The 19,598-nt window shown below is 37.8% G+C and overlaps 1 protein-coding gene across 1 annotated transcript in view; it reads left to right on the forward strand.

Annotated features, from left to right (window-relative positions):
• Positions 1-19,598, forward strand: part of GRID2 (glutamate ionotropic receptor delta type subunit 2) — a 681,202-nt gene that overhangs the window by 112,439 nt on the left and 549,165 nt on the right. The gene's annotated exons all lie outside the window — the stretch shown is intronic.

The following is a 19,598-nucleotide window of genomic DNA, read 5'->3' on the forward strand; positions in this document are numbered from 1 at the left end:
AAGAACAAATTTTTCTTACTCTTCAGAGAACAGATGTTTGTCCTGCTGCCTGAGACACTAAGCTGTAGTTTTGAGCTTTGCAGGCTAGAATTAATTGTAATAATGTTAACTGCTGGTTAGACATGCTAATTACAAAACCACACAAGTTTAGATAGGATACAGGCCTCTTTGCTTTATGATGCATAGCCTCACAAGTGAGGTTCTTTGGTTTATGTCAAATACACACAGGCTATTTATGATCCCACTTATGACTCCAAATAATGGTTGGGTCTGATTATTAAAGGATGCCTCTGCCCCCATTAAGGTACAAATTGAGACCGTGTGCTAAGTCAGCAGTATGGATTTTATTTAACAGGAAATGTGAATGTTTGGGAGGAGGAGAGTAGAGGGGAAGAGAGAGCTAAGTTAGGTGGAAAGATGGTCACCCCCACATGGGTGCCTGCAGTGTCCTGGTGGCCCTTCTGGTCTCAGTGGTGAGGGTCCCCAGGGGGTTCCTCTGGAGGCACCACTTGGATCCAGTCCGAGCCCCCAGGGCTCCATGAGGTGTATGTGCCCTTCTGTAACTAGGGACTGTGTGTCTGGAAGGAGTTGCTTCCTTTCCCAGTTCCACAGATTGCCATAGTGAGAGTTGTTGTCCGGAGAGGTGATCCAAATCTGCCTCACCAGGCCTGGCATCTTCCTGTTGTTGCTGTGTGCATTTTTCCCACAGTGGAATTTTTTCTGGTGTGGTAATTCCAAACCTTTTACCCCTGTGTAGGCCTGTTTGTTTTTCTTTTTCGTTATGGTAAGACACATACATTCTGCCATTGGCTTTCCAGGGAAGCATTTGTAGCAGTATTTCTGGGTGTATTTCCACCACAATCTGGATAACCCAGTTATAGCCATTGTTTTTACATGTGAAAGTGAGGATTTACACACTCATCTGTGCTGTGAACAAAACCACATCCTCGTTACATTTTGAACTGAATTCTCTAAACCCTTTACTTTAAGATTTTTCTGTAAACTTCATTTTTATTGATACAGAGATGCTCTTGGAGTGATAAATATATTTGAGTGGATCCTGCAGTTTTCCCCTCCTAGATTTGCTGCACTCTGCAATGAAGAAAGGGACATTAGCTGGGTTTTGGGCTGGTATTGTGTGTTTGGTAGCAACAGGTGCTTGCTTTACTCTTGTCTGAATTGTATTCTAATGGGGAAAACCTGTGATGCAACAGTACAGCGAACTGCAAAAGAAAGGCCTTTTTTTTTACTTTACTAATAAAACCTGTGAGAGAAAATGGAAGTGCTTGATTTTTGCATGCTCTAATCTGTAGGAAAACCTCTTACTCAGTGGATGAGCTGTGCTGAAATGCTGTGGTTTGGTGAATGTCTGGATATGAAATGCAGGTCTTCTGGCTGCACTTGTTGCTTGTTTATGGTTTTGGTTTTGTGTGTTTTTTTTGGTTTTGGGGTTTTTTTTTTGGTTGGTTTGCTGTTTTTTTTAAATTTTCTTTCAAATAGAAGCTGAAATACTGTATAGTTAGAGATCATAATGAGGTGCTCAGTTTATCATAAGGGATGACAGTAATGTGCTATTTTCAAATTGTTTTGTGAGAAAAGATAGTCTTAATAAGTTTTATGTGGTTGAAGAACAGCAGAATCGGATTGTATATTATTTTCAGTTTGCAGTTTATTATACAGAACCTGTTTAAGCAACTGAATTCAAAGGATAAATCTTTTGCACCTTAATAATTGACATAAATTTAGTTTTCATTTTTATTTAGATTAAAGTAAACAATATACTCTAGCCAATCACACAAGTTATAGTTTAAGATGCTAGAGTACTTAGCATAGTAGACTAATTCTGACTATTTTCATTTTTTCTACTGCTAAAATTGGAATGGAGGCTTGTATAGTCTGAGAAAATTGCCTTCTATAAAGCTTGTGAAAAAAATACATTCTTCACTGTGGCAAAGCTTCTCCTATCTTGGATGTAAATTATGCAGTCTGCTGGACTGGTGAAAGTAGCAATATCTAAGCATTCACCATTTCTCATTCTTGGGGCTGAATGACTGACTACTTGAGCTCAGTTGCTCTTTTGTGTTTTTTCTTTTAAATCTGACTAGCATTTTAAGTTTACTATGACATTAACTTATGATGAATACTTCTTTGTGCCTTTAAAAAAGGTGTTTATAAGCACTGGTGAAAAGTAGTACTTTAAAGGGATCTTGACAAAATCTTGTCATTTTCAGAAAGATCAATTTCACAGTGGTTTCAGAGACTGCATCTGGTTATGGGTCACCATAACAATTTTATTGTGTTCTTACAAATGTAATTTCATGTGTTTTATTTCTTGCTGTGTTGTTCAAAATAGTAATATAACAAAGAAAACAAAAGCTGGCTTCCTAACTCAGAGGTGTAGCAATTTCTGCATGAGCATCTATGTCCACGATTCAGGAAGTTAATGGAAGGTATAAAAGCATAACTGTATCTAAAAATAATGATAGAGGAAAAAATGAGGTGCTGTGGTGTGTTGAACATCATCCTGTTTAAACTGATAAAATCTGCTCAACAGAGTGTGTTTGTGAGTTAGTGACTGTGACTAAATTTTAATACGTCTTCAAACTGTAAAAATGTTCCTTGAACATGTGAAAAGAGGCCCTTAGCGTGGAAACATGAACCTTTATTTCTTGAGTTGGAAGGCAAGCCCAGTAATTCAGACTCCACACTCTCAGAAGCCCCAAACATCTTTAGGATTTTCTGAAGAGACAATGGTGGTGCTTCGTGTCATTGAAAGTTGTGCCTGTGTGCCTTAATGCACCTTGCAAGTCTCAGTCTCATTCTTTTCCATACAAAGGGAATTAGTTTTACAGCAAGAACAGCAATATATTATTAACCCAGAGCAATTCACTATCTGAGTCATTTGAGGCTTGGTAAACTGCAGTCAGCATTAGATTGGATTTCACTTAAAATAAAGAAAAAAAACCCTAAAATATCAGTTAGTGTTTTCTATGGAATCCAACCAACTGCAAGATGGTTCAATTTTGATAAGAAACGGATGGTGAGAACCACATAGAAGCCAGGGAGGGTTCCAGCAGAAACCTTGCCCCACTTGAGGTACCATCAGAAGCTTGCCATTAAATTGCTATTACTTGTTCTGTACGCTTGACAGCTGGTTTGAATGATTGCAGAGCGTGTTATCTGTAAACATCCAAATGGACCTCCTGGCCAATTTCTTTCACCTGTGTATTTCTTTAATCTGTGAGCCCTTTTCTGGAACTGGTGGGTGTCTGCATCTGTATCCTTGACCTCTCATTCTTCTGAGCAGAGAAACCTTGCTCTCAGTTCCTTGAAACCCTTCTGTGAGCTACTGATACAGAGAACAGAACGTGCGGTCGTGAAACTGTGTTTCTTTGGCAAGAAACAAGTTCTCCAGAGATGCCAGTGTGCTCTACTTTTGATATTCAATAACATTTTTAACCTGGGGTCCTCCAAGAGCTGCCAATTTGTTTCAGGTCTTCCGTCTTTCCTCTATGTGACAAAGTTTTTAAGTAAGAGATGCATGAGGTGGTCTTAATATTGCCACACGTACTCTGGACAATGATGCAAAAGGGATTAAAAAAAAAAAAAGCCTAAAAGCAATCTAACACTGTGGAGGTATTCCCCAGAATCTGTGTTGGAGGACCTGACTTGGGGAATGAAAGCAGCAGTGAGCTTGCACTTCCATGGAACAGAAATGCATCTCTTGGAGCTACTCAGTGTTGTCTGGAAACACAGATAAGGTGAATCAAAGCAAGAGGAGAGTGGAAAACAAACCTAAATCAAATGAAAGAGATTAAATTTTGTAATTTAGTCCTTACTAAGGACTAAATAGATAGCTGTGTAGAAAAACAGTTTCTGAAGAGTATACTCTGCAAGCAATCTTTCACACTGGAATTACTTAGGTTGATCTCGGCTCTCTTGGGTGTGCCAGCTCAGAGGAGCCTTTGACAAAGACACTGATTAGCATGCAGTATTGATCTGGTGGTTAGAGGTGCTGAGTGCCCAGGATCTCACATGGGAAAGGTGAATGGAGCACATCTCAAATGGCTTCTAAAAACTGCCAGTGTGCACGTGTATGCCTTACTTGAGAAATCAGAGCAATACTGATTTTAGTAAGACCATGTACATGTTATCCTTTCCTATTAGGAACTAATATCTTTTCACACATGTCACACACAGGGCAGAGCAAGGGAAGAGTTTCAGGTTCCACGTATGAGGGGTTTTGGAAAACAACTGTAAACATATTTACAGGGAAAGATGCTTTGTAAGGAAAAATGCAAGAAGTTTCTAGATCCTGTGGTGCAATGCTTCAGAGGTTATTTGGTATCAAATGAGGTAATTTGAATGCTCTAAGCCTTGTGCCTGATTTCATTTGGGCTCATCTGGCTTGGAAGGTGTATATTCTGACTTTATACCTTGAGGCTATAGGCTGACTGACCTGCTATGCATTCACACCTGTGTTAGCACACTATCAGAAAATCATTAGACCTTAGGTTCTTAACTACAAAGGTTAGTAGTGCTGGGCTTTCAATGGAACTAGCAGCTGTTGAGCTAGAGAGGAATCTAAAAGCTTGTCTTCAAAAGCAAGCCTACGTATGTAAGCTTAGTGATACATCTAGGGTTTTGCAAATCACTTGTTTACAGATGAGTGGAGGTGGACAACCCAGCTTGTCCAAGGTGATGGCATAAATGCTGTTGGAACAGAGTCCTCTGAGGTGGATAGAAAGATGTCAGTTTTTAATCTCTTCTGTATGCTGGAGGAGTAAGGGCATGGTCAAGATCTATCCTATTGTGACTTTGATTCTGTAGAAAGCGAACAACGAATCTTCATGAACCTGGGCTGAAAAAATTCCCAGCTGGAATCAATGTTTGCAAAGCAGTGCCAGAATGCTGCCTCTTGGTAGGCAGAAATAACTGTGAGTACTAACCTTTAATGGATTGAGGAAAGTCAACGAGTATGTTTCTAATGACAGCAAGAAGGGAATGTTGTCTGGAGTCTGAAAGCCTTTCAGAAGGTTGTGAAATGGTGCCTGATGGGCAGGCTTCAGTGGTACATGAGCGCTTCGGGCAATTTGGTCATCAGCTCTTTGCAATGTGCTGTTCTTTGCCGTGTTAGTGTCATTAATGTCTGACACATCGGGGGAATTACACTGACTGATCTGCAGCAACAGCCTGGTTCAATGCCCAGGGAAGCTAATGGGAGTCTTTACACAGGCATAAGTTGATTTTTAGTTTCCAGATGCTCTTCGCTGCATACTGTAATTGCATATTGTATTGTTCTCAGAAAAATGACATCTCTGACATAATGGTGTGTCTGTGAAATGATAGAAATTCTTGCTGCTGCACTTGGGACTGTTTGATTTCTGTCTTGCTGCAGTACTTCTATTTCAATTAAAGCAGACTGAGTTTAATGGTGCAGAATGCTTCTTTTAAATCCTTCTAGATTAAGTAAAAACTTCTGCTGCACATTATTAAGTCTTTTATATAAAAAAACCTTCACAACTAATTTAATTATTAATACCTCATACTGAAATAACTGAACTAACCCATAACATCAGATTAGTAGTGCTGCTGGATGTCATAACAGTAATTATTACAGGTAGGAATCTTCTCCTGATAAAATGGCAAGTTTGCAATCACTAGAGGTTCATACATGGAGCAAATCTAGCCTGGTGCATTTCTAAAGAAGAAAACTGGTAACTGTGCAGCTAAAGCTTTTCTGATTTTGGGGAGTGTATGATAAGATTAAGCAAATGCACCAGGAATTAATCCAAGGTGAGGTTTCCTGAATTTGTACTTTTATAAATTTTCATTCCCTTGGAATATGGACATCTACACATTTACTGATTTTCTTTGAGTGGCTAGGCAAGTCTGAGGTCAAAATAAATTCTATCTAAGTGCTCCAGTGGTAATTGATGGCCCATGCTGCTGTAGTATCAAAAGACTGCACAGTTCTTCATGTACCTATCTTCACAGAATTTAAGATTTGAAATTGACTGTTTTCAGAAGGCTTGGATTTTTTGCTTTCAAATTATAGGGCTAAAATATAAATGACCTAAAAATAACATATACAGACCCTATTCTGTTCTTATTTCCATTTTCAAGTAGCCAATCCTAATTCAATTATATTTTTGAATTGAGTTGATTTATAAGGTTTTCTCTTAACATTTGAACTCCTGTCTTATGATACCCATTTACTTCTCCACTTTCTTAGGCTGCAAGAAATTGGATGTAGGAGGAGCCCAGCAATTAGGGTTTGGCATGGAAAATAAATAGGTAGGCAATTCTATAGGTAATTATACAGCTGGAAAACAGGAAACCGAAATCCCAATTTCTTTTTAAATGTCTTTGTTTCAAAGAAGTAGATCTAAAGGTGTAACTGAGAGTGAATGTTTTTGGGATGGAAAGTGGAAAACATATAGAAATTATTAAACTTACTTTGCTACTTTTTTTCTGTTTTGGTTTTAAGCATTGTATTTAAATTCAAAATGCCTTATGGGTATGATTGAAAAACATGCTTCTGAGAGAGACTGCAAGGGAATGCAAAATCTTAGCTGATTAGGTTAGGAATATGTAAGAGATAGTGTGGTAAATGGAGCAGAGAAGAAAAATTGGAGCTAAGGCTGAAAGGGAAAGCTAGGAGGAGAGAAGAGAGAATGCAAAAAAGGGTTCTGTTTACCAGGCATTGGTGAACAGAACACTGAAAAAAGGATTAAAGAAGAAATTAAGGAGACCTTTTAAGAGGATCCACACTTGATTGTGTTGTAGTCTGATGTCACATAATAAGTTTCCCTCAGATGTTTCCCACAGGATAAAATTTGTGGCATTTTGTAATCAGTCCTGTTACCCAGCTAGCAAGTTAATGTTGAAGCACATGGGTATGAAAACTTGCCAAGGAGAAGTTGTTCTTTTGTTTCCTAACTCTGCAGATGGTGTAACCCAGGAATTTTGGGTTTTTTCATCAATAGATGTTTAAAAGTGTATATGGGGTTGTTATTTGTTTTGTTTTGGCTTTTTTGGAATAATTTTCCCTGGGCCATGATCAGTACAGAATACACGGTCCAGTCTTTAATACTACTGGAAGAACTCAGCCTTGGCAAGCTATTTCATTCTTCCCCTATTCATTAATTTCTGGAGTCTGAAGTAAAATGGGATTAAATAATCTTGTCTATCATACTCCAGTGGTGTCATCAGAAGAAGCCTAAGATTGAGAAGCAGGAGTAAAGTTTAAAAATATCTTAAAATTTAAAAATATCTTAATATCCCTGCTGATCAGGGATAGCTTGTCAAGTACTGTAACCTTAAGTGACCATCAACTTCCCACCTTCCTCCTTGGAGGAGCAATGTTTATTCAATTTCTGTCGGTCACTTTTAAGAGATCTTGCAACACTAGAACATATTTTCTGTTCTTGCAGTTGCCCAAGCTTTCCCAATCCAGATTGATAGGCCTCTTTTTCTGTGTTGTTTTTTCTCTTTTGATCCCGTTCTTCCTAACATCATTTATTTCCTGTTTGATTCCCTGTCATTGCAATAACCTATCGTCTCTTTCCTGAAGCTTCATGGTTAAAAAGAGTGATGTGATGCAGCTTGTGTGATTGATAAGAAATAGCTATCACAATCTTTGCTATTTTGTCTAGCAGGGTGACTTTCTGCCATCCTTTGCTTTGAGTGCCTCTCCCTGTAGGTTGTAGTTTCAGTCTTCCTTGGAATGCATGTAGGCCAGAACCCTGGCAACTTATCTTTTTATCATCATTTGATCTCATTCATACTGCCTGTGTATAAACATCTCTTCACGCAGGTTCTGTTCTTGGCCACAGGGAAGGCAAGAGATGACATTCCCCATCCTGACAAATATGTTGCTTTCCCTAAGGGGAAATCTGAGAGAAAGCACTTTCCAGTGTGCCTACATTTTATTATTGTTCTTTAAACTCAAGGCTGGTTGCCAGGTCAATGTCTTTTGAAAATTTAATAAAACCAAGGCTTCCTTCTGGCTTGTCGTTGACTTCTAAGGTTTTGCAAGTCACTGTCCTTGCTCCCTAAATTCTGTGATAGAATCTAAATTAGGCTTCATGACTTTTTGAAGGATCTTTCAACCATTTTTTTGTTCCCTACTGATAAACCTTTTCCCTATCTGGAAAGGTTCCAGACCACAGTGAAGTCCTGGACAGTGGGGGTTTTCTTAAGGAATGTATCTCTTTATGGCACTGCAGGTAAAATATGTTCCTAGAAGATAGAATTTTTTTTTTGAAAGGTGCTTTCCCCTCATGATTTGTAAATCTCTCTTGTAATCCAAGATAGAGAAAACAGTTTTAATTTGCATTTAATAAATTTAATTTCTTTTAAAATAATTTTAATTTGTATTAAAGATGTGTTTATTGGAAAAACAAAGTAGACAAACCAAAGTTTTTCATTAAGTAGAATAGAAATTGCCTCAAATATCTGCAGTGCATTCAGAGTTTGCCCATTTTTGAGTTCCAACTTGTGTTTCCCCTGTTGATGTTTCTAACTCACCTGATCTCTTTCTGCCCACACAGGGCTGACTGAGGCTGAGTTATGGATCAAATGCTTGGTCAAGCTGCTAGTCCTGGAGAAAGCCATTCCTACTTCCCAGTGGGTTATTCTTGGTGGTCTTTTAGAGAAAAAGAAAAAAATTAAGTAAATGTGCATGTGTCTCTTTAAAAGCCCGGCTCTGGCAGATGCAGTATGGTTTGCAGCATATTCTTCTTGAATCAAATAGGATGAGTATAACTTGCCAACAACAGCAACAAAAGATGATGGTGGGGGGGAGGCAGAGGGAGAAACAGAAAATGTGTTGACAGTGGATCTGACTGGCACAGCCCAAAACAATAGGATGCATGTTTAGCATGACTGGCTCTATTCATTCTCCTGTCAGTGCTTGACGTGCCAGCCTCTCAAAGGCAGCAGAGCTGCAGGAAGTGCCACTTCCTCACTCAATATATAGAGAAATTTCCTTGACTCTGTTTTCTTCAGCTGCAAATGCATGGTTCTTGATGGGCTTTTGATTAGTGAGCAGCTCTAAAAATCTGGTAACTTAATAGATGTGATGCTGGAGAACACTATGCATGCATGAGAAAGGCCAGTTATATAAATCCTTGTGTCTGTGGACTGGGCAAGCTTTTCTCTTGTGCTACCCAGCACAGTATTTGAGCCTGCTGAAATGCATAGGAAAAACATTGTCTGCATCCCTAAATGCTGCTGTTCTGGTTCAGATAACCTCAAGTACATTGAGTCCTCAGGTGGCATGTGATCAGCTGCTGTTCAAGAACGTGTTTACCTTGCAGCAGACGTGCAGCCTTGTGCCACATTTTCCTTTAATTATGATCTCAGGCCACTATTTGATGAGCTTCCAAGCTCTTTAATATGGCAAGAGGGATGGCTTGCAATTGCATATGAAAAGTGACCCCTCAGTTACTCCATACTTGCAGTTCTTCAGCACTTCACTTTCACTGTAGTGTTATGTTGCAAAATGACTGGCCACTTCAGGCTGTCTGGATAATGCCTCCAACCCCACTGCAAATCCATGCCTCTTACTAAATCCTCACCTGCATTTTCTAGAGCTGCTCTTTTCACACTGCTTTCTTGTTTGTAGAATTTGCAAGAAAATATATTCACTATATATTCAAATAATAATATGTTCAGATCATTTATAATGTAACTAAAACTCAAGGACATCTGAGGATACTTGAAGGGTGATGGGTTAGGGCTGTGGGTCTGTATCTTCCGATGAGTTGTTGCTCCCTGGAGTAAGAGCTGCTCTCAGCATTGGTTCACCATGGCTGATTAAAACCTTTCTGTCTGTTTGATTTCCATGCCCTACCAGCACTGAGTTGTCAGTGCTTGGTGAGAATCTGTTTTTGAATGGGGTTTTTTTTTGAAAAATATGTGCTTGAGCTGTGCAGAAATATTGAGCAGTCCTGCGTGCATTGAAAATCTGTTGAAGAATGCAGGGCAAGTGTCAAGCTCTTCCTGAAACCCATGGAGTTTTTCAGTTTTCTCAGGAAATGTGTCACAAATAATCGTTTGGAAAATTAGTTCTACTTTCTCAAAGAAGCAGTTGATTATATCCCTGCCCAGACTGTTTCAGTGCATAAACAGTCTAAGTAGGTGGAAGGCAGGTTAGCTCTCTGCAGTGATTATCATGACTGCTTTTCAGCTTGCTGCTTTAAAAAAAAAAAACCCAAAGTGCTTTACAGGCTCTTATTTTATTGCAATAGTTTAGGTTTTTTTAAAATAGAAATAGTATTTTCAGTATCTGAAGGTAATCTGATACTTACATGGTTTGCAGTGGAGCCAACACCAAGGCAGTCAGACTTGGTCCTTCTCCCCCTTTACCTTCAGAAGTTGATACCAACTTCTTTGATATGGTTGTTAAAACCTTACCATAGTATTTGATAGTGAAAAGGCTTTGAAAGCAGCCAAGGAGATACTTCAAAAGCACATTTATTTATTTATTACTTAAATTAGAGTATAGTTGCAAATTGCAATTGATTCTTCAAATATTCTGGGAACACAACTGCAAAATGCTGGTGCTCTTGATGAAAGATGCATGGATAGGAATTTATTGCTGCTTTCTTAGGAAAAAATCAGCTCCTGATGGGAGTTCATTAGAAAATAATTCCCTTTTTGCATTTAAGAAGTGATTTATGTCTGCCTAATCATTATTTGACGATCTTACTGTATATAATTTTCTCCAGTTCCTAATGTGAGTTCAAGGATTTATTTTCTGGAATTCTCTCTAACTCTTCTCCATATTTCTGAGAATAAAGCAACCTAATGTAAAATGAACATGTGAAAGAAAGAGCAAGTAATGTGCAAATCTATATTTGTAATATGGTAAACTCTTCTGCAGTCATATGGAAGAGGAAGTCGAAAGATTTTATTTGTGGAAACTTAGGTGTCAATCTTAAGGTTTTATAATGACTCACTAACATAAGTGTTTACTTTAAAAAGCAGAACTGACTCCACAAGGCTTTTTGAGATGTGCTGCTTTTTTACTTTGGAGTCTTTGTCCTTTGGGTCTATAACCATCTCTGAAAAATGAAGCTTGAGATGTAGATTCATACATAATGGACTATATATGCTACCACTGAAGAATTGTAATGGAATTGTCTTCGTTAGCCTTATCATCCTTATACATTCTAGGATAGAGCTTATAAAGCCCAAATGACTTCTACTTGACCAATTTTTATTACACTTTAAGAAGGCTCTGCCTTGGCTTAAAATATGTGATGTGCCATTTCTCTTTCTTTTCATGTTCTTTTGCTTCTTCACTTTCTTTTAGAGAGTGTGTATGCATGAGATGATAATTCTATACAGTGTTCCCCTTCTGTGAGCTTGTTATATGCATTTTCATTTTTTAATCAAAGGTTCCATGAATTTCATCTAATGTAGGATGGCTTGTTGCAGACTGCAAATATGGCAATGTGACCTTTTAGAGTGTTTTTACTTACATTACCTGCATAGTGAGGAAAGGGGACTTCCCTTCCACCTTATATGAAATAGTATTGAAGGATTTTTTTAGAAACTAGAGAAGTGAATTAAGTCATGCGTCTTCAAGCTTGAGTAACAGTCATGTTCCCCCATTTTCTGTAAATATTCAGAAAGAGAGAGATAAGCAGAAATAGAAACTACAATCTTCTGAGGACTGGTAATTATTCCAAAGCCAGTTTGTATAAGGTGGAATAGCTTTATGTAGCAAACAGGTCAAGAAGTTACCCGGGAACCAGACTTGTACCTGCTGCTGGGGCTTAGATCCCAAACACAGAAGTGACTGCATGTGTGTCTTTTATTTTTTTTGTTCTGAGACAGACAAAGAGATAAGCTGAAACTTCAGCCAGAATATATCAGCCTTCTGTAAGCATAGCTGATGACAAAGGTGTGCTTTCAAACCTGGCTCTTTCCTAGAGTTGAGAGAAGCAGAGAAGTAAAGTATGGGAGTCCTGTGGGATATACAGCCCTGAATCTTCTACAGGAGATAGAGGAGTGAACTCCCTTTCTTAGGAAACACAGTGGAATGAGGTTCCTAATGGCATAAGGAATAATTATAGATCAATAAGGAATGCTCCTGGTATTTCCTCTTGTATTCTAGGACATTGTCAAAGAAATTGTAACAAGTTCTGAAGATGTCTGCCCAGTTTTGTTCCTTCTCAGGAGTTTAAACCATGTCCCATGAAAATGGTCCAGCCATGACTGCAGCATTCCGGTACTTTGAGTTACTTTCTGGACTTTGAGTTACTTTCTGGACTTTGAGTTACTTTCTGGACTTTGAGTTACTTTCTGGACAGTAAAAACAGCTTTACCAGTGCTATAAATACATCTGCCAAGTTTATTGATATAAATCCCATGCAAGTGAAGGAGGGATAGAAGAGAAATGTGAGTAGGGTAATGTCGGATGTAAATTTTACCTTATGCTTCAAGAAATCTTTTTTTGGTGTTCTATTTCTAAAACCAAGGAGGAAAATTATTTTATCTGTATGTGGGGAAAAAAAAATTAGAAAGTGGAAATGCTTATGTATGAGTGGTAAGATGCTTTGGAAGGCTTATTTTTCTTCAACCTGTAAAAAGAACCATGAGGAAATGTTTCACTGGGATGACTAGAGGCAAAGAGGGTAATACTGAAAGAAAATCCTCTGAGATCCCAGCATCAGGGAAATACCTCTCGGTTGCCCTGTCAAGCTGATGAATAATACTTTTTTTTTTGTAAAATATTAAATGGTTTGAAGGTTTGAATTTTTTCCCCTCAAGTGGAAAGAAGTTGCATTTTGTTCATGAAAATGTGGATTGCTACCTAAAATTTGATTTTAGAGTTGTATAAGTGAATACAGACTTGCATTACATGTTGTCTGGAACAGAGGATAGATAGGGAAGAAGAGATCTGGATGTGAATACTTGCTGTGGTCCCATTTCTTTAACTACTTTTACCCTTTATTAAAGGCCAGTTAAGTATACATGCTCTGTTGTTATACAACATGCACATAATTCTTAAATCCTGGGCACTGCAGTTTTCCTCTTTCTCAGAAATTTTATCTTACATTAGCTCTGCTTTATTATAAAGAGTAAATTATTGTACAGTGATGATCTAGCATGGAAAATCATGACCTCAGTAAAGTTGTACTTGCTTTTAAAAATGAAGGATTAGGAGTCATGCCTGCAGCTGAGATCTAATTCCTAGAAATGCCTTTTCCATTACTATTAAATACAGAATATTTAGATACCCTCTTCTTGCTTGGAAAGAGGCCAACAAGAGAGAGAGATTTAAAAAAAGTCTTCTTAGAAACAAGTTGTGTTTGGCACAGTCTGCTGGGGAATCCCTGTATCAGTGCTTAATTTTACAGGCTTTTTACTAACCTCTGGTTGAGAATTTGAGTACCAGGAGTTATGGGTGCAAAAACGTTTATATTAGGTAGAATTCCGGTGTAGTCTTTTGGAGTAATTTGACAAATTAATTACACATTCTCCCAGATAAAATGTGCCACAATATACTCTAAGTATTCTATAATAATTGGTAATAATACAGTAATAATTAATTAAAATGGTCCTGTGATAATTAAGTGGTATGTTAATAATGAAATTCAAAATCTGTAGGCAAATTTTTAAGCTATGTCTAGTCATGTGACAGACCTGAAGGCATAGTCAGTGTGAGCTGATTTTCTTCATCTTTTCCCAAAGCATAAAAAGACTTGATTAAGGCAGAAGTGACTGGAAAATCAAACTAAATATATCTACTCAAGTATTTAAATGCTGAGGAGAGCAGAATTTAGATTCTCGGCTTGAATTTAACATGTCCTTCTGCTTTGTAAAATAACTTCCTAATTTGCTTTCCTGTTCATATTACAGTGACTACTGAGGTTGTTTTCTCAAAGTTGCAAAGTTGATCGTAAAAAATATTTTTTCCTAAGCTAGTGAGCTGGGCAAATTGCTAATACTAAAAGTGATTACAGGAAGAGTAGGAAGGTTATTCTTCTTTCCTGAGTTTCCTTGTCTGTTTTTTACTTAGGTGCTTATTGCTGGTGACAGAAAATAAGATGCACATTTTTTACAGGTACTGTTCTGCTGACTAAAGGAAAACAAAACCTAAAGCTTAATTCTCAGAAAGTGAGTAGCTGGAATTATTTCAGATTATGTTTTGTTAGAGAATTTTTTTTTTTTATTATGGTGGAAGTTTTCTTGTTCTCTTTTTACCCCTTTTGTGAATGCAGCTGAGAGAACCAGAGGACACAGTCTTAAGCTGCACCAAGGGAAATACAGATTGGATATTAGGAAAAAGTTTTTCACTGAAAGAATGATAAAGTTCTGCAATGGCCTGCCTGGGGAGGTGGTGAAGTCACCATCCCTGGATGTGTTTAAAAGAAGACTGGATGTGGCACTTGGTGCCAGGGTTCAGTTGAGGTGTCGGGGTGTGGGTTGGGCTTGATGATCTTTAAGGTCTCTTCCAACTTAGTCATTCTGTGATAAATAAGAAAACTTTGTCAAAATGATCAGTTGCCTACAACTGGCTGCTATTGAAATGCTTCTCTCTGTTTGGCTGGCTCCTCACAAACTTGAATTGATCAGTAGAGATCATGCAGCAACAAGAGCAAGTTTGGTACCTCCACAAGTATCACTTCTGGAATTTTTTGATTCATGTTCAAGTCTCTAAATTGCATGTTCAGATTTCAATATGGTTAATGACACAATTTTTTCGTATGGTTTTGTTTTTGTTTTTGGGGTTTTTTTTCTGTATAATTTAATCTTTTTTCTTTTCCCACTTTTTGGTTTGCATTTTGTTCCTGACTTAAAATAGGTCTTAAAATAGAAAAGAAAGGCCTTGCCTAAGTTACTTGACTTCAAGTCTGTTCAAGTTACAATGATTTTGAAGGCATTAAACACATTTTTGTCACCTTAAGTTTAGAGCCACTCCAGTTAAAAAGAAATGATAGAAATCCAAACCAAGAACACAAACCAAAACCTACAACCTCTCCTCCTCAAACTCTCCAACCAAAAAAAACCCCAAAAAACAAACTATATATCTTTTCGAATGAAATTGAGATAAAGTGGGAGCTATAATAATAGCATACTTACTGTTATTTTAATATCAGTGTTCCAAGATTATATGTGTTAAGTGACAGAAATAAAGATAGGTACTTTGAATAATCAGGTTTTTATTAGATTCTTCTAATTTTGACAGGCGACTAATTATGGAGTGTCTGAACAAGTCACTCCACATCTGCTTAATATTACTTAATCTCTAAAATGGGAAAGTAATTATTCACTTGCATATGGCTTTTTATAAGTTGTTCTTGACAGGTGATAACTTAAACCAAACACATAGCTCTAGGTCTGATTTAAAAAAATCTAATGCCAGGGCTAGTTTCTCAAAAGTATTTGTGATCTTGGGGAGATTAAAGTTTATTCCAGCTGTGGACCTGGAGGCTGACATTATAGAAGCCAATGGAAGAAACGCCTGTTCTTCATTTTTCAGTGTCTCTGTCTTAAAATTAGAAAATTTCTTGTTTTAAAAAAAAAAAGTAAACACTTTTATAGCACCCTGGAAACTAGTCTTTAGCAGAACTTGAGCTTTTAATTGACTTGCAGTGAGGCTTTGGGAAATGCAAATTCATTGCATTTCATAAGGCAGTGAATTTTCAAAAAGCTTTGTATTTCTGAGGAATTGTAGTATGTTTAAAACAATGGGTGAATTAAATTGCAGCAGAGAGTTGAAGAAATTTAAAGCAGGACTTTTTGGTCATATTCTAATGTGTCTCATGTGGGATGACATTAAACTTTTCTTACCCTCCACTTCTTATTTTGACTGTTTTAAAATGGAAGCGTCATTACAATAATTTATTGGGTGAAATTTTTGAAATAAAAATTTTCTCAGCTTGTCTGAGAGATATTTTCTGAGAATTTTTTATATACACACATGCAAATGATGAGTTGAGAAAGTAGAAAATATTCTCTCAGACTTGAATAAGAAGTACAAAGATGATATGGCACCATCTTCTGTAGGAAGCAACAAAGAATTTAAGGATTCAGCATCCTTGATCATGAAGGCACTTTGAGCCTATAGTCCTGAATATTTAGAGAGAGAATTTCAGAGCCACATGGGCTGTCCTTTTGCTGAAATGATAAAATTAAAAAAAAAAAAGTTAGCAGTAGTTCAGCAAAATCTGTACTGAGAAGTAAGAACCATGTTTCTAGAAACTGGGTATTTGTACCATTGTTGGGAAAGTGGCTATTTCTTGGGGCCATTTTGGATGTGGTTTTTGTGTTAAAATTGGAAACAGATTGCTTCCAGATTTGTTGCATTTTGTGAAAGAAGTTACATATGTCAATTTTCAACTGTAATGTGAATTGCCCTCTACAAGACAGTCCTGTCTTGCAAAAAAAATGGACTAATTTGTTTGATTGATCCCATTTCCATTCAAATAAAATGTTTGTGTGTAAATTTGCTGAATGTCTCTCCTCCAGGAGAATAGAAAAGCTGTTTAAGAAAAGGATTATTTTCAGAGTCTGCCTTTACATATTCAATAGGGCTCATAAAACAGTTTCTCATTACTGTTTTCTTCCCTGTGCTATTTAATTCTTAACCATGGCATTCATATCACTGCATGTTGCATTGGATAGATTTTTATAAGCAATATATTTAAAGGTCATCTGTCTGTGCTTCTCTGTGATACCCAGAGAAGTTGTGCATGCCCTATCATTGAGTGTTTTCAAGGCTGGCTTGGATGGGGGTCTTAACAACAGAGATGAAAAGTGTCCCTGCCCATGGTCTTGAACAGTCCCTTCCAACCCAAACAATTCTGTGAGTCTGTGGCATGATGACTCAGCACCTTTTTCTTATTTTTTTTAGAGGCAGTAGGAGGCTGAAATTATACATTGCGTGGTACTCAAGAAATCGTCTCTTATTCCCGTAAATACCCTCCCAATGGCAATCTTTAGTGTCAACACCTGTATCTAAGTGTTGTAAGCCAGGTTTCTGTGCTCCTTGAAATGATTAAACTGTTTGCAGCAAAAGGCTTGTGAAATAGGAAGGGAAAACCAGAAAAATGCCCTCCAGAAAAACCTCATGTGCCAATCTTTGCACTTTCACGTCTGTGTGTGTGTACACAGGCATATGTTTGTGTTCTAGCAACATCTCCAGCATATTGGGAATCTCATTCTTCTCCACTAAGTTCAGCTGCTACAGGAGTGAGGCGCTGCAGCTGCCTCATGTCATAAAGAAATGGTTTGGCAGCAGTTTTCTCTCCATCTCTACCTAGCAGTCTGCATCATCTGATTAATTAAAGCAGTAGCTTCTTTGAAAGATCACAGAGCAGACTTGAAGGTACACGGTTTGTGGTAACTGGGGTGGGGCTGTGTCCAACCTCATCCCCAGTGGGCTGCAGCTGTGAGCAGCAGGTGAGCAGCACTGACAGCAGTGAGCCATGGAGTGCCCAGGGGCACTGACCAACACCAAAGGGAACAGAGGGCACACAGGGGCAGTCCATGGACGTGAGGGCTATAAAAGGTTGGGCTAAAGAACAAGAAGGGCAGAAGCTGGTGTTACTCTGTATGGGGAATTCTGGAATTGTATGGGGATACTCTGTGTATCATGGCCGTCTCAACTGTGGTTCGTGCTGCGACACAGAATTGCATTCACAGGCAGAGCAGCAAGTGTGAGAGTGGAAGACAGTAGGTAATGACAAATGCTTAACAACTGTTTAGGAGATTTTTTTTTTGTTTAGGATGCAGCCGTCCTTGTTGACAGTTTGTGAGGTGTTCTTCTGTTAACAGGTGGGGGCTAAGAAAAATGATGAAATAGTTCAGTGAATCAGATTGCAATTGCTCTGGTTCTAAACCAGCAATTAAACAAGCCTTGAAAATACGTTGTTTTCTAATACTCTTTTTTTCAAGAACGTGGACACTTTTCATGAAATTTATGATCATCACATTAACTTTCTGTATGGGGTATTAATATATGGCAAGTCTATCTACCAAACCAGATGCTTTTCACAGCTAGACCCTAACTTGATAGTTATGGATATGATAGAAAACATGAAAAGCTTCTCATTATTATCAGCTCATTTGTTGCATAATGAATGTGAAGATATTATCACTGTAGTTAATCACCATATCAAGTTTAGAGTGGAATAGTGCACAGAAGTTATCTTAATTCTTATGCTATGAAAGGTACATTGTGTATAAAGTTTATTGTTTCTATGATGATAATCTTGTGCCCTGCTGCATTTACAAAAGTAGTTAGCGGTCTCCAATGCTCCAACAGGTGCTTGCGCAGCGCTTTTCAATCTGCAGGAAGAAATTCTATGTGGCTCTGCAATTTGTGCAATCAATTAGTTAGCTCTTAAAAGGAAAAACTAGGTGTATGCCAATTGTTATTTCTTTGATGTAGTAGTTTTTACGTTCCTTTTCTACTTGAGGACCCCTTAAGTTAATGAGAATGTCGAGCAAGTGAGAAGAGACTTGATTACCTGGAGATTTTCTAGAATTGCCTTTTAAGATGCCATTGATTGTATGTTGCATAGGAAAAAATGCATCAAAGTAGATGGCTCATGGTGAGATTTTTGGGGCTGGCCTGTGCTAGGCCAGGAGTTGAGTTTTGATCCTTGTGGATCCCTTCTAATTCATTATATCCTATGAAGTGCATTTTTTGGTAGGACCACAATATTTTGCCTTTCTCTCCCTCTGTATTCCTCTTTTTTGTACTTTGTAGCCAACAATAGCACATCACAAAAAGGGACTGGCAAATGACAGCTGTTTTTTAAATGAGATTAACAAGATTCAGCAGATGATTTTGACAAATTGTACCATTTGCTACATTAAGTATAAGTGTAAAATGATGGTTTAGAACTTGAGAACAATTAGAAATATCTGTCAGGATGAGCTTAAAATAATTCAGTGGTGATTGGAAGAAGTTTGTGCCTGTGCATATGTGCCTGACAGACAGTATAAATAAGGAGGATAAGATCTTGGAGTCTGTTCTTTCCAAATGTGAACATAATTCCCAATGACACCGATGTGTATCGACAACGTTGTTGTAGAATTAAACAGGAAAAAATATCCAGTATGCATTCTGGTATTGAAAACTGTCAGAGCAGCAATTTTCAATATTTCCTGAGCTCCACAGAGCTGTAGCCCCTGTTGTGTGCAAATTAACTGACCCCAGACCACCTTCTATCATGTTAAAATTAAATAAAGGAAATGCAAAAACAATTTATTCTGTACCTTCAGGCTTGTGTCCCACCTTACCTAGAAATTCAGTATCACCTTGTAATTTTTAGGTTTGACATACAATACTTGAAGCATTGGGTCTCACTGCATGTAAATATGTTTAGAAATGCCTAAAAAGTGGAGTCTTCGTTTAATTTGTCAACCTGTGAAGCCACCGTTCTTCCAAAGCTTGGTTGGTGTACTCCAGAGGTAACAAAAAGGAGAAGGTGTAGTACAGTGCATACCCTCCTGAGGTCAAATAATTTAAAACAAGAAACAGTTTTCAAAGCCAAGCAGAACAGTCTCACTTGTTTTACTTGAGATTGGGACATTAAAAAACAACCATGTTTTGGCAGAAGAATGGA

The sequence above is a fragment of the Haemorhous mexicanus genome, chromosome 4, assembly GCF_027477595.1.
Source record: "Haemorhous mexicanus isolate bHaeMex1 chromosome 4, bHaeMex1.pri, whole genome shotgun sequence".
In the NCBI taxonomy this organism is placed as follows: Eukaryota; Metazoa; Chordata; class Aves; order Passeriformes; family Fringillidae; genus Haemorhous; species Haemorhous mexicanus.